General features: G+C 43.4%; 1 protein-coding gene across 8 annotated transcripts in view; it reads left to right on the forward strand.

The window, feature by feature from the left end:
- SYT7 (synaptotagmin 7) overlaps positions 1–16,124 on the forward strand; it is a 945,664-nt gene that overhangs the window by 206,210 nt on the left and 723,330 nt on the right. For 7 of the 8 annotated variants that reach the window (XM_068261178.1, XM_068261176.1, XM_068261180.1 and 4 more), the window contains 2 exons: positions 3,365–3,431; positions 11,873–11,990. The gene's annotated coding sequence lies outside the window, so the exon portion shown is untranslated. The remainder of the gene's footprint in view (positions 1–3,364; positions 3,432–11,872; positions 11,991–16,124) is intronic. The other variant, XM_068261179.1, reaches the window with a different exon arrangement.

A 16,124-nucleotide genomic window follows, 5' to 3' on the forward strand; every position in this document is an offset into this window, starting at 1 on the left:
AGAAATGTAATATCGATCTACAGCTTGCATGTCTTGGTGATATCAACACAATGATATTGGTTTATACTTTTTACATGTAGTTTTTTTATATACGTTTTACATATTGATTTTCAGTGCAATCAATACAATATATTGATATGGTAAAACTATATTTGCTTCACGCAAAAACAAGTAGTCATATATTTATCCTCTGTATGGACTTGTATCTACACATCTGTAAGTGGATTGCTAGCTCTCTATATTGGATTGTTCCTGGAATATTCCATATCCAGCACGAAAATGTATACTTTTGTTGAGATTCTTTAAGTGACATTATGGTTTTATGTTTTGTACATTCTATTAGTTTTGAATGTATTAACCAGCTGGGCGGTATGGATGAGCTCAGCTCGTGCATTACCGCCGGAGGCTGCCGCTCAGGCCCTGCTGGGCCAATTTCAATCAAATAAAAAGGAGCACACGCAGCCGGTACTTTGCCAGCCGCGTGTGGTACCTGATCGCCGCCGCTGCGCGGCGGTCCACCGCGTGCAGCGGCGAAAGAGGGTCCCGGACCAAACCGTTCCGGCCAGCGCTAAGGGCTGGATCGGAGGCGGCTGACGTCCATGACGTCACTCCGCTCGTCACCATGGTGACGAAGAAAGCATAACAAGAAGGGCCGCTCATCGCGGCCTTTCTTGTTACTTCTGATCGCCGAAGGCGATCAGAAGTACGCATTAGGAGCGCCCTCTAGTGGGCTTTCATGCAGCCAACTTTCAGTTGGCTGCATGCAATAGTTTTTTTTTTTTTATTAAAAAAAACCCGTTTAGTCGCCAGCCTTAATAGAACGCGAGGCTGGTTAAACTAGACTTTTTATTCATAGTCACAAAATACATTGTTTTTGAGCTTCAATAAAATGTCTTTCAATTATCAAATTGATATAGTTATTTTGAGATAAGTCCATCACTTTTTTTTTTTACATCATTTTTTACTTTGGTTTTAAATAATGAGGCACTTCCGATGATGTGATTTGCTATTCCAACCACTTTTGATGGTGCTATCTGAGTTCTAACCTATCAGAGAGTGACTCGCCTAAGGAGATTTGAGGGTGCCGTGTGGGGTCGGGCTTGTGTTCTCCGCCTGCCAAGCCATTGGTTGCCTTAGAGGTGACCCACGTTTGTGAGAACCCATCCTTTATTTTCACCATTAGTTTTGGAATTAACACACTAGATGGGCCTCCAGTCTTCCTTTCTTCTGTTTTCTAAAGAACAAGAAATATGCTATGCAGGAGGTTAATTCACAAATGGGGCATCAATTGTAATCTTTATCACATGGAAGTGTAATATTGTGAAATTTGCAACCAGCTAGCAACCCCACACTTAAAGGGATACTTAGGTCAAAAATAAAAAATGATTTTTACTCACCTCACAGTACGGCCTCGGCTGCTGTGCACTGCTATGTGGGAGAGTGGAGAACTGCACAACAGTCACAATGAATGTCCCAGATGAGGCTGATTTTTGAATTCCTCACATGACCCAGCTGCACCCCCACTTTTCTTCTAATTTTGTCACACTCGATACATCTACTACCAGATCACAGACTTACTAGAATTAGTGCAAAACTGTATCTATCCCCAATTCCTATGTGCTTAAAGGGATACTTAAGTCAAAAATAAAAAATGATTTTTACTCACCTGTGGCATCCCTCAGCCCCCTGAAGCTGTATGGTGCCCTCGCAGCCTCGCTCCGATACTCCTGTCCCCGCTGGCGGCTACGTCGACAGGCTGGGAACGCAAGTGATTCTCCGCGTTCCCAGCCGCTATCTCACCCTCTATGCTGCTATAGCGTATAACATATACGCTATAGCAGCATAGAGGGTGATATAGTGACTGGGAACGCGGAGAATCACTTGCATTCCTAGCCTGTCGGCGGCTGTCGCCGAACCCGGAAGTAGCCACCGGTGGGGACATTCAAGTGAAACCAGGCCATATATATATGTTGGTGCTCTAGATCAGGGCTTTTAACCTGTGGTACACATACCACCAGTGGTACTTTGCTGTTGGCCTGGTGGTACTCTCCAGGTTTACCTGCCACTTAATTACCAACCTGCCTCTTGTCCTGGTCCTGTCCAGCCTCCACAAATTTCAGCTCCCCCTTGCTTGCTCATCGCTGTGCTGCCCTACGGCATACTTCAAACTATCAGCGGGGAGGAGACATCCAGGCGAATGGTGCACAGTGACTGCAGGTATACTAAAACTACAGAAAGTGACATCACTCCACCAATGCCTCCTGCAATTCCCCTCCCATATGTTTCCCCTTTTCTTAAAGTGTAACAGTAAGAAAAAAGTGCCCCGTAGGTACTTACCTCAGGAGAGGGAAGCCTCTGGATTCTTAAGAAGCTCCTTGTCGGTGTGAATGCATGCGCAGTAGCGGCTCTCTGCTCATGCTCTGGCAGAAAATGCCACACCTGATCAGGTCCGATCTACTGTGCAGTCACACTGGTGGTACTTTAAATTTGAATGCGATAAAAGTGGTAGAATTAGTGAAAAAGTTGAAAAGCCCTGCTCTAGAGCAGGACTTTCCAACCTAGTCCTCAAGTACCCCCAACAGTACATGTTTTGCAGAAAACCACAATCACAGGTGGGGTAATGAGTGTCTTAGCAGAGCTGATTATCTACCTCTGGATTTCCACAAAACATGCACTGTTGGTTGTACTTGAGGACAGGTTGGGGAGCCCTGATGTAGAGCACTTGAAATAGGTATCTGGACCAAAATGTTGTATTTGTCTGCCTACCTTTGATACTTTTATTTAGCACAGTGCAGAAATCCAGGTTGAGGCTTTCCTTTGGATACTAGACATTTTTTTTCCACCAAAGATGACTAGTATAGCTTCTATACATTATACTGAATAAGGCGATATGTTTTTTAGGGGTATTCCCCTGACTTCTGGTTTGCTTTAGGCTGATTTCACACTTGGGTGTTACACATCCTGTAAAAAATAGGATAGCAATGGAGGTGGACTGTTGCATGGTGCATTACATGTACAGTGAACCATATGTACATAAATAGTATGCTTCATCGCTACTGTATGCACAATATCTGGTACTGCACAGTATGTCTTGCGCTATTTCAAAGGGTTCTGCCACAGCGCACCATTAGTGTGGCAATGTGCAAATACCATTCCAAAATGATATCGCTTGCTATGCAATTGTATTTTTCATTGCCATGCATGGTGTCAGTGTGAAAGTAGCTTGAAAGTAAATTATTTTATGTAGTGAACTGAGCAAGAACTGAGAAGCAATACTAGGTGTTAGCAAACTCTCCCTTTTTTGTACCTTTTACCAAATATATTAACTTCAATGCCTGGTGGTTTTTTGTTTGTTTGTTTTCAGATTTTCAATTGGGAAAAAGTTTAAATCTGCCACGGTTGTCTCCAAATGTTGATTCACAGATATAAAGGTACTTATACTCTCTTTCCTTATTGCTGTTGTTTCTCTTTCTTTATCTGAATTTGTATTTCCAATAAGATGTAGTAGGCAGTATAGTGGTAGGCGCTAGCCCTAAACATTTTCAATATGGCACTTGAAACAAGCTTCATGAATAGGTAAGTATACCAACAGCAACAAGCCCAGTAGCATGTAAAGCAGAATTAGAAATCAGGATTTATTTGTAATTGTCTTGCCTGTACTGTCTGGAAATAAGATAGTAATAGCAGACATGTTCCATAATAAGATGGCTGTGCCCAGAGCAGAGGTGCATGCTCTATCCTATTCTTTTTTCCACCCACACAGAAATCAATGCATGAAGGGATGAAAGAAAATCAATATTAAAAATACTTTTTTTATGCTGTGGGCTGCAGATGTAGTAAAGGAAAGCTACCCGTTGGGCACCTCTGACCTGTCATGGTTTTTTGACCAAAGTATTAAGGGAATTCTCTAACATTGTGTGAGAAACTGAAAATCAGGCATTCATTATTGGTATATGATCACTCCATAGATGTGCAGTAGAACTCTAAAGTGTATGTTTTAAATGGGACCTTTAGATTATTAGGATGCTGTATTAAAGTGTCACTGTCCGGCATAAAATAAAAAATCAATTCTTTATTTGTATCTGGTAAACCAGTAATAAGGATGCTAACCAGGCAATCCAAAAGTTAAAATCACTATTACTTTTCTTGTTGATAAATGATCATTCCCCAGTTTACCTGACTCTTATTTGGTACACACAAATTTGGTACACAAAAAGGAAGTTGCAGGGCATGCTGGGTTGTCCTTTTTTGCTTCTCTATTCCCCATCAGACTTAAAGTGAATGGGAACCGCATTTAAAAAAATGAGGCAGATACTTACCCAAAGAGAGGGAAGGCTCTGGGTCCTATAGAGCCTTCCTGCTCCTCTCCTGGTCCCCTCGTTCCAGTGCTGGCCCGCCCGGTAGCAGTATTTGACTAATTTAGTCAAATACTGCTTTACCCAGCCGAAGGAGGCTTCAGAAGTCTTCAGGGAGCCTGAGTGCTCCTGAAGAAGGGCGGCCTTGTACTGCACCTGCGCAAGCACGCTCTCTTGCACGCTCACGCCTTTGCAGTATGGAGCTGCACGTCTCCGGGAGGACAAGGCTACCGAAGACTTCCAAATACCCTTTTGGTGGGGGATTGAAATGGGGGGAGCCAGCACAGGATAGAGGGCACTGAGAGAGGAGACGGAAGGCTCTATATGACCCAGAGCCTTCCCTCTCCTTAGGTAAGTATTTGCTTTATTTAACCAGCTGAGCGGTCTGGACGAGCTCAGCTCGTCCAACACCGCCAGCGGCTGCCGCTCAGGCCCTGCTGGGCCGATTTTAATGAAATAAAAAGCAGCACACGCAGCCGGCACTTTGTCAGCCGCGTGTGCTGCCTGATCGCCGCCGCTCTGCGGCGATTCGCCGCGAGCAGCGGCGAAAGAGGGTCCCCCCAGCCGCCTGAGCCCAGCGTAGCCGGAACAAAAAGTTCCGGCCAGCGCTAAGGGCTGGATCGGAGGCGGCTGACGTCAGGACGTCGGCTGACGTCGATGACGTCACTCCGCTCGTCGCTATGGCGACGATATAAGCAAAACAAGGAAGGCCGCTCATTGCGGCCTTCCTTGTTTATTCTGGGCGCCGGAGGCGATCGGAAGATCGCCTCCGGAGCGCCCTCTAGTGGGCTTTCATGCAGCCAACTTTCAGTTGGCTGCATGAAATAGTTTTTTTTTTATTTAAAAAAAACCCTCCCGCAGCCACCCTGGCGATTTAATCAGAACGCCAGGGTGGTTAAAAAAATGTGGTTCCCATTCACTTTAACTAATACAGCCTGATCTTTCCCTCCTGTTTTCCCCTCCCACACCTCTGTCCCTCTGATTAGCCAATATTTTTCATGCTGAGTCAATGCACTTTCTATAGTGAAGGGCGTGCAAATCAGGCAGAGGAGAGTAGGGCAGGAAATGACATCAGAATTGGCTTCAAAATAGCCACACTTAAAATGAGAAATGCTAAGAAGGATTTTCTCTTTTTTTACTGTAGAAAAATCACTATAATCAAAACATGGACAGTGCAGTACATATGTGATGTAAGTAGAGCAAGCAAGTATGTATCTACTTATATATGTGTTTTTTTCTGGGATAGTATGGCTGACAGCTCCTCTTTAAAGAGGCTCTGTAGTGACTTATAGTAACATGCAGTAAATTATTCCGGATACCCACTTTTATGGTAATTTTCCTGGTTTCAACATCAGAAACACTTCGTAGATCTACATGTTAGGTCTATAAATATTTGGACAGAGACAACTTTTTTCTAATTTGGCTTCTGTACGTTATCACAATGAAGATTAAATGAAGTGCTGTTGAAGTGAAGACTTAAATTTTTCAATCGTTTTGTTCACTTCACTGAATTAAAAGCTGTGAGTGAACTAAAGCATTTTTTAACATAGTCCTTTCATTTCAGGGTCTCAAAAGTCATTAGACGAAGTAAAGAGTCTAGTACCTAGCAATCTGCGCGCAAACTGGTATGGAAGCTAACGTCCATTTTTGATGCATCTGTTTTGAATGCAAATTGTGTAATCTGCCCGTGTTTTGGGATTTGCACTTCTATGCAGCTAGTCAACTCAGGTGCAGCCTGTATTTGGAAGCGCTGCCATTTTCTTCTGTCATACAAAAATGAAAGTCTACTTGTGGCTAGCTGCATTCATGTGCATCAGTTTGCATTCAATTTATCTAGATTAGGGTTTAGTGCAGGCATGGGCAAGCTTGGCCCTCTAGCTGTTAAGGAACTACAAGTCCCACAATGCATTTCAGGAGTCTTACAGCCACAGTCATGACTCAAAGGCAAATGCATTGTGGGACGTGTAGTTCCTTAACAGCTGGAGGGCCAGGTTTGCCCATGCCTGGTTTAGTGCATAGTTTTGCATCTGATTTGTATTCAAGATGTGTATTTAAAGAGAAACAGTAACCAAGAATTGAACTTCATTCCAATCAGTAGCTGATACCCCCTTTCCCATGAGAAATCTTTTCCCTTTCGCAAGCGGATCATCAGGGGGCTCTGAATGGCTGATATTGTGGTGAAACCCCTCCCACAGTGTGATGTCAGGACCATGGTTCTGACATCACACTGTGGGAGCCTTGTTGCATTGTGGGAATAACAGTTGTTTACAGCCTTTTCCAACTGTCAAAAAAGCAAGCAGCATCTCCTTTCACTGACATCACCTGCCAGCAGTAAAAATGTCAGCATTTGATAAATGTCAGAATGTAAATCAGGGAGAGGAAAGATTTTACAATGGACAAACACTGGCTAATTCATTTATACATAATTATTGTACAAATGACGTACTTTTTTATTACAATATTTTCAATTGAGTTCCACTTTAAGTCCCTAGGGGGAGGGGGGGGGGGGCACACCTCTGTTAGTTTCATTTCGGTTGCAGCCTGATTGAGCGCTGCCAATCTGTTTCCTGTTCTTTAGAAAATGTGTAGACCATTTATGGCTAGCAGCCTAAGGTTCACACTATGTTTTAACTGTTAGCTGGTGGTTAGGTTTAGCTAGTGTCTAGGTCTCTTCCGTGAGGGCACGTCGTCACTATGGAAGAGTCTAATACCAAACAATATGTGCGCAAACTGTTTTGGAAGCTAACCTACTCCTTTGCTGCATCTGTTTGAATGCAAGTTGTGTAATCTACCCGTGTTTTGGGCTCCACACATCTATGCAGCTGGTCAACTCAGGTAATTGGAAGCGCTGTCAATATCTCCTATTGTTCAAAAATGTAAGTCTACTTATAGGTAGCTGCATCCATGTGTATCAGTTTGCATTCAGTCTATTTAGATTAGAGTTTAGTGCATAGTTTTGCATCTGATTTGTATTCAAGATGTGTATTTAAGTCCCTGGGGGCGGTGCAAACCTTTGTTGGTTTCATTTCAGTTGCAGCTTGATTAGGAGCGCTGCCAATCTTTTCCCTGTTCTTAAGAAAGTAAATAACTAGAAATAAAATGTTAATTTCTAATACTTGGTTGATAACCCTTTGCTGGCAATGACAGCCTGAAGTCTTGAACTTGTGGACAGTTCTCAGAAACAAACATTCCCAAGAGATCACCTGACAGGACTAAAACTATGTTTCAGAATGTAAATCAGGGTGAGGAAAGATTTTACAATTGGCTCTAACATGTGGACGTGTGAGGCGGTTCTGGTGGTCCCTGGTAAGGTAAAGGTAACAAAGGTATCGTTCCAGACATAGACCTGCTCATCCAGGAGCCTGGCATGAGAGGTCAGTGCTCCCAGGTTGGCAAGGGAGCGCAAAACACTGACTTAATCATTTACAAATGAATATTGTAAAAAATAAACAGTTTTATTCCTTATGTTATTTTCACTACAGTTCCTCTTTAAAGCATACCCCCCCCCCCCAGTGTGCATCACATATTCAGTGGGTCCTCTTCTCCTGTGAAATTATAATCGCCAGCGAGGTCTTCTTCTTGTGAATCACTCCCAGGCTATGCGGCAGAACCAAGCGGACATGAGCCCTGGGAGGGATTCACAAGAAGAAGACCCAGCTAGCAATATAACTTTACACGAAAAGAGGACCCATTGAATATGTGATGTACACTGGAGGTCTGCTCTAAAGGGCACATTAACTGAGGGGGATATGGGTGTTTCATTTTAAACAATACCAGTTGCTTGGCAGTCCTGCTGATCGCTTTGGCTGCAGTAGTGGCTGAATCACACACCTGAAACAAGCATGGAGCTAATCCAGTCTGACTTCAGTCAGAGCACCTGATCTGCATGCCTGTTGAGGGACTGTGGCTAAAAGTATTAGCAACACAGGATCAGCAGGAGAGTCAGGCAACTGGTATTATTTTAAAAGGAAAAATCCATATCCTTCTCAGTTTAGGTTCCCTTTAAGTAGACAGGTAATGCTTTTTGCAGTGAGCTGTACAATATATTAATTGACACTACATAAACCAGTGACAGCTAATAGATGACATTTAACGTGAGCTGGCAACAAGTGTGTGGTGGGCAGCCTACGAGATTCTGATGGGCAATTAACAACTATAAGGTTGACGTTTTTGCAACGTTAAAGGTGAACTGGAAACAGAGTAAAAAATAAGAGTTTCACTTACCAGCCCCCTGCAGCTGACCTGTGCCCTCACTGTCCTGGACCGATCCTCGGTTCCCCCACCACGGCTCTCTTCTTTTCCCATAGCGCCCTGGCCACGCATATCCTAGTAGGCGTTCCTGTAGCCAGGCGGGCTCTGCACAGGCGCAATATGAGAAAATCTCTACTGCACCTGTGCAGTACGCATCCGGCTACGGGAACGTGAACAAGGAGGCGAACTGCGCGAAGTGATAGTGAGCCGCGGCGTGGGGCCAGAGCATCGGCGAGTGGCTGCGTGGGAACAGGTCATCTGCAGGGGGCTGGCAGAAGCCCCAGGTAAGTGAAACGTATTTTTTAGCCGGTTTTTAGTTCTGCTTTAAGTTTGTATGACCAAAACTTAAACAAATGAAACAGTTGTTCCTCTTAAGCAACTTTAACCACTTCATGACCGCAGTGTTAAACCCCCCTAAAGACCAGGCACGTTTTTTCACTACTGGGCTGTGCAGGCTTTTCAGCCTCCTGCACAGCCCAGGTAAGGAATATGGCGATCGGACTCACCTCCTATTTTTGTCCCTAAGGGGACATGCTGCCGGAGGGGTCCGATCGCCGCTGTCACTGTTGTTTTTTTTTTTCTTCAGCCTCATAGAGGCTATCATGGCCGCTGTCCCCCTCCCTCTCCTTCCCTCATCCCCTCTGCCTGTATAATTGAGCAGGACGGCGATCCGTACTGCTCTCCGCCTCTCATAGGCATCAGCCTATGAGAGGACGTCGATCCCCGGCCAATCAGAGGCCGGGGATCGCCGATCTCATACAGCGCTGCGGCCCCCGGCAGCGCTGTACGCATGTAAACAAAGGGGAATTCTTTCCCCTTTTGTTTACAAGCAGCCTGCTAGCTGTGATCGGCGGCTAGCAGACTAATCACGAAACTCCGTTCCGTGAAGTGGCAGGGAACGATCGTGCATGCGTAGCGTGCTCATAGAAAAATGCTTGAAAGGCCTTTAATTTTTTTAAATGTAGCTACTTCCCATACATGTGTTTGAATGGATGCAGGTAGTGTAGTGAAATATGACTTCTAGAACCATGATATAGAAACAGAGGTGCTCGTTCCTGCCTCATTCATGCCACCATGCATATCTTGTTACTGACCTGAGGTAGCAAGGCCAACCTGTAAAAGACGTATTCATTCTGCAATAAATAACTCTTCCAGTTAGCCGTTGTATGATTGTCTCATTCTTCTAGAGAGGGAGGCTAAGCCCATCACTCTCAATGTTTATGTATTTTATTATTTTAGGCGCCTCCTCCCAATTGCTGTCATTTTACAGGAAGGACAATAAAGTTTTAAAATCTGGACAAAAAGGGGTAATTAAATTAAAAAGAAAAGTGGAATGTATTACTTACCAAGAAAACAGAATACTCAAGCAGCTCGTGGTGGCCCAAAACCACTTTAAAAGTACCCCCTGTACTAAAGAGACTGAAAAGCCCTCCTACTTAAAAGCAATGCTTAAAGGGAACCTGAACTGAGTAAAATTATTTAAAATAAACACATGAGGTAACTTCAAATTAGTACTACATAGTTACCTCGCCATCAGTTCCTCTCAGAAGCTAACCATTTTCTTCTGACAACAATCCCTTCCAGTTCTGACAACATTTTGTCAGAACTGAAATATGTCAGTTGCTGTCAGCTATATATCAGTTGCTGTCAGTTATAGCTGAGAGGACAACTGATGTGCCAGGTAATGTTCATGTTTCCCTATAGCTCAAGTGGGCGATGTTACAGTTTAACAGTGTGCTGACCAGGAAGCTGTTATGGGGTAATGGCCATTTTCAAAATGGAGGATAGAGAATTCCATTGATCACAATGGACAAAAAGGACACAGGAGAGGAGAATTAAGAGATTGAGGAGTAGACTACACAGGAGGTAAGTATGACTTGTGTATGCTTATTTTGACTTTTAATTTTCAATTCAGGTTCTCTTTAATGAGATTTGCCTTCTTAAAACAGAAAGTGTTCACGATAATTCAGCTTTAGGGCCCTTTCACACTGAGGCGGTGCAGTAAATTTACCACATCCCACCGCTGCCTAATAAAAGTCTACAGGGTAGTTAACACTACCCACGTTGCGGTATGCTGCGCCGGAAGTGCCCTATCCAACGCGTGGCCATATCTACGTTACCGTGCAGCTCCTGCGGCGACCTGAGTCGGACTGGAAGTCATGTAAGACTATGGTAACGCATGTGAAATGAAAAACCTGCCTCAGTTTTCAAGGTTGCACATCACTTCCTGTCACTTCCTGCTTGGCCAAATGCCAGACGGGGATTACCGCATACTAACGCGGTAATCCACTAAGGCATGTTTTTGCAGTATCGCACCGCCAATCTGTAGTGTGAAGACGGCCTTAAGTGGAACATCTGTGGTTAACCACAATGCACCGCTACTGAATATGCAAATAATCTCTTTATGCCCATGCAGTCGGGCTTACATCCAGAACCATTGGTGTATAGCAAGCCTATAGCTTTACATTTTATGGATCCACATTAACCCAACATGCAGACAGCCTGTTTCGGACTTGGGGTGACCAAAAACCACTAGGAAAGTATAGGGGACTAAAAGAGAACAAAAAGGCCTCCTATTAAAAGGCAATGCTTAGCATTACCAAGAAAGATTAGACAAACTAGGCTTATTTAGCTTAGAAAAGAAACAACTTAGAGGCAGTTTAATTACAAAGTGTGAATACACTAAAGGGCAGTATAGCAAGTTGGCAGGTGAGCTTTGTTATTGCTAGGTCTCTGCAACGGACAAGCGGACATGAACTATACATAACACAAAGGACCATGTTGTAAAGCTGCTCATCACATAGTGGTTAAGATGTGGAATATCTTACCACAGGAAGTTGTTATGGCAAACTGTATACAGGTAGTCTATAAGTTACATATGCCCCAAGTTACATATAACTCAGCAAAAGAAAGTTGCAATGATGTCACTTCCATACCGAAGGAGAAAAAGAGATCGAGTATAGAGAACTTGTTGGAGCTGCATGGGGCATTGGGTCATTTACAGTGGTAGCTCAGTCGGGGGAGGAAGTGAGTCAGTTGTGGCTTGAAGATGGTAAAATAATTTTGCTTAAATTTATTAAGTTAAACTAGTTTAATTTTGTAACTTTGGTGAGATGTTTGTGCCGTGTTGAGTATACTAATCACCTGGATATCATTATCTTTATACTAAATCTATGAGCATAGAATGTTTTTCTAGCAGAATAATGCTAGTATATTTAATTGTACAACAATATGTGTTTAGCCCAAAATTTGTTTGTACCTCACAGTTGCTCCGATATCTGCCTGATGAAGCAGGATTGTGCCTGTGAAAAGTGTTGTATTGTGGAGCGTTCTAATAAAACAAATTGTTGCCAAATCAAATGAATCTTGTCTACTTTTGGGGAGGTAAGTCTTTTATTCTTGTCATTGGTGCCTCTGTTCAAATTTACAGTATACATTCTAGTCCACCCTTGGGGGAAAAGTGTTATCCCCTACTTTTCCTATCTACAGAGAGTGACCTCTTAACCTGAGTAGGGTCAGGTCTAATCTCCCCACCTGCCTTATCAGTGGTTGCCTGAGTGGTAATTGTTGTTTGTGAGCATTATTTATCCTCCTTGAAAGTTTACTAATTACGTTAAACGTAGTACACGATTGTGAGCTTTAGTTTCTCCTTTTTTTTTTTTTTTGTACAAGTTCTCACCAAGCTGTTCATTGCACACTTTACTGCACTCTTCTCTACTTGCCATCTCCTTTCACCTTGTACCTTCAGGCCCACCGCCGGTGCCACTGCTGGGGTTTCCTGCAGGAAGTAAGCACTTCTGTGCAGATCAGAGTCCCAGCAGAAGCATTATAAGGTTCCCTATTGGATTGCAACTGACTAATGGGAATCCTTCCTCCCCAGGGAGAATTCTCATTGGTTCACTGAATGGTAGATCAATGAAACTCCTTCTTGGGGAGGAAGGATCCTCATTGGTCTGTTGCAAACCAATGGGGAGCCCCCTAGTACTTCTTCCAGGCCTCCAACTGTAAAGCAAAGCTTGTCCCTTGCAATGGACCCTAGTGGTGGTGGCAGCAGCAGCAGTGGTGGACCCCATAGGCAGCTTGTGACTGGATGCACAACTGTGAGTATTCTGAACAAGGCGATAGAAATTGTGTGTATTTTGCAGGGCCGTGGAGTCGGTACAAAAATCCACCGACTCCTCAGGTTAGGATTCCTCCGACTCTGACTCCACAGCCCTGGTATTTTGAGTGGATACACTGTGAATGCAGCATTGTGCATTCTGTCAGTGTGAACCCAGCCTCGCGGATAACACTGACTTTTCATTTGCAACATGTGAAATAAGAATCTGATTATACTGCTAGGGAAGAAGGAAGCACTGGCACGGTCACAGAGTAAGGGAACATAAGAAAACATTCTTTCAGTCAACTAATCAGATCTCACCCATAACTGAGACACAGATTTTGGAGAACTAAGTGTGTTTATTATACGTACGGGATGACCTTAACTTCTATTCTGTATTTTATAGTCTGCATCAGGAATTTGCTGCGTCATAGAGCTTGTACGGAATTACAGATGGGGCAAGCTATGAAGCCAGTCAGCCCAGTCACTTGTTCTCTACTGTGTCTTAAAATTAATTACTGAATCTAAATTTAGATGGATTTAGAAAGTGTTTCCACACTGCATAGCTTTACAGGCCGGAACTTCCCCAAACTTGGAGAACAGCAGAGATTATACAATGGAACTGTTATTTTATCAGATTCAGTTCTCATGCCATTCACTGGGGATTTATAAAGCAATTGTGCAAGACTGACTTCAAATCAAAGAACTCAGAGTTGCCAGAGTCCTTGTGGAGATGATCATTTTAATGAGAGTGACTTGTCAACTGCAGAATAAATGTTGATAATGAGGTCTTTAGTACTAATAATGATTTGCTGATAAATATTCATTGTAAGCTATACAAATCCATTCTGATCCAATGCACTGGAAGGATTCATTAGCAGCATTATTCATGAGGATCAACTCTACTTTTTCCATAGTTATTTCTCTTTTTATTTTTAGGCTTAATAGAGTGAGGGCTCATGTTTATAGGATATGATCTCCTAATGATGGGGAAAGGGGGAGATGGACGAGTTGGACTATTGTCAGGTTGAAGTGGGGCAGAGCCTGGAAGAATAAGGTACGGCAATATAGCCAGACAGCAACAATGTTCAATTCCCTGCAGATTCGATCACTGTGATCAAATCAGATAAGAATTGATTCCCTTAAAATGTCCGATTGATCAAGTTTTGATTGTGAGAGGAATGGAGCCATTTGAAAACTAAATTTCAGGTCAAAAGGATGCACAATCGATGAATAAAGCATTGAAGAGTTACTTTACTTGCTAAGAGTATATTTGTAGCATACTGAGCTTAATTCCTGCACCGAATTGAAATACATAGCGAATTCAGAATGGGCTATGATTTTTGCTTTATATGAAGCGTTTTTGGTTTATCTTCTTCTGAGTAATTTGCTGGTGAAATTATGGGAATCCCCCAATCAAGTGTTTCTAAGTGAATAACAGATGTGCCGCAAGCATTCTGTGTTATTGCACCTAAATACAGGGAGTCCCCAAATTATAAACAGTTTACAGATAACTCGTACATGCAAACAACATGGGCGGAGCCACGGAGAACAGGCTGTGCTCTGCTGCTGCTTGTGACCTTCCATGGAGCTCTGGGACTTTAATACAACTGAATGAGAGAGACTTATGTGTATCCCTATCGTAAAGAGGAACTCTAACCAAGGATTGAACTTTATCCAAATCAGTAGCTGATAGCCCCTTTCCCACAAGAAATCTTTACCTTTTCTCAAATAGATCATCAGGGGCTTTAGATGGCTGATATTGTGGTGAAACCCCTCCCACAGTGTGATGTCAGCACCTAGGACCTGACATCACACTGTGGGAGCCTTGTTGCATTGTGGGAAATAACAGCTGTTTCCAACTGTCAAAAAAGCAGCATCTCCTTCCACAGACATCATCTGCCAGCAGTAAAGATGTTGCCATGTGATAAAATTCACATTGTAAATCAAGGAGAGGAAAGATTTTACAATGGGCAAACACTGACTAAATCATTTATAAATTCTTGTAAATTAATTATTGCATTAAGTACTTTTTTAATTACATTATTTTCACTGCAGCTCCTCTTTAAACCTCTGTCCTTCTCCCTCCCATAGACAGTATTTCTGTTCCCCATAGCATTACATATCGTCATTTAATTGTGAAGTGTTTATACTGAAATATGCTAGTGTGGTGAAACACAAGCCAGTCTGACATCATTGTTTCATATTCCATTAATAACTTGTAGTCAGTTCAGACTGCCCATATTAACCATTTCACACCCAAGCATTTTTAGATTTAACTTATCTGTAAAACAAGACCTTTCTTCAGGTTTTTTATTATATAATAGCTGCATTGGTTTAGAAGTCACTTTAAAGGACTTACGAGGCCAAATTAGTCAAAAAAGTTAATTACCAGTATAATCTTTTACGGCACGGAGGACGCCCTCCGTGCCTATCCGCCGGGTCCCCCCGCTCATTAGCCCCCGGGCCGGCTCCCGACCCCACGGCCCGGGTCGGGCTCCCCTGCCTCTCCCAAAATGGCCGCTTCCTCTGGCCGCGGCTGCGCAGTTCGCATAGCCGCGAGTGCGGCTGCGCAGCTCTAGGGCCAACCTCCCCGATCCACGCTACGTATACAAATCGGAACCTAAAAGCAGAACTAGTAAGAAAAAGCCTGTACTTGGAAAAGGTTAGAAAATGGATAACATGTACAGTGTGCCCTATGACAGGACACTGTATCTGCTTGCTCCTCTTTGCACACACAAACTCATAATGAGAGGAGGGAGCGAGCCAGGTAGGTAGATAAAACGTTTAAAGCAATAGAAAACTGTCATCGTGATTAATTACTCACATTGATCATATAACTAGGACACATTGATTTAACAGTGATTTGAAATGCCCATTCTTTTATTGATGGAGAGCAGCAGTAATTGCAAGGGGGACTGTGGATAGGTGTGATGGGCAATGGACATGCTGCGTAGTTTCTACAGCATCAACCAATACAAAAGCTAGTGGCCAGGGCCGGTTGTAGATGAAATAGAGCCCTGGGCAAAGGGTAACATGGGGTCCCCCTTCCCTAATATGGCAATAATAGTGGCCCCTGTCTCCTTCCAATATATCTGTATATTGGCACAGTTTTAGATGCCCCAAAGATAGCAGCCTTAGGTGGAGTCTTTTGTCCCGCCTATACAGCATTATAAGTGGAGCCTTTGTCCCTTCACCTCATCCACCATATGGCAGTATTAGGGTTGCCCCCCCCCCCCAAAAAAAAACAAAACAGTATTGGCTGCCTTTGTCCTTAGGGTGCCCTTTTACATCCCTCCCTATTGAGACATGCAGAGCACCCAGCAGAGTGTGATCTCACCTCTCTGGCCGGCGAACGCCTTTCTTTTTCCTTCAGCATGCTTCAGCATCCATCCCTACCGGCGCCTCTTTTCTGTTCC

This window comes from Hyperolius riggenbachi, chromosome 11, assembly GCF_040937935.1.
Source record: "Hyperolius riggenbachi isolate aHypRig1 chromosome 11, aHypRig1.pri, whole genome shotgun sequence".
NCBI classification, from domain to species: domain Eukaryota; kingdom Metazoa; phylum Chordata; class Amphibia; order Anura; family Hyperoliidae; genus Hyperolius; species Hyperolius riggenbachi.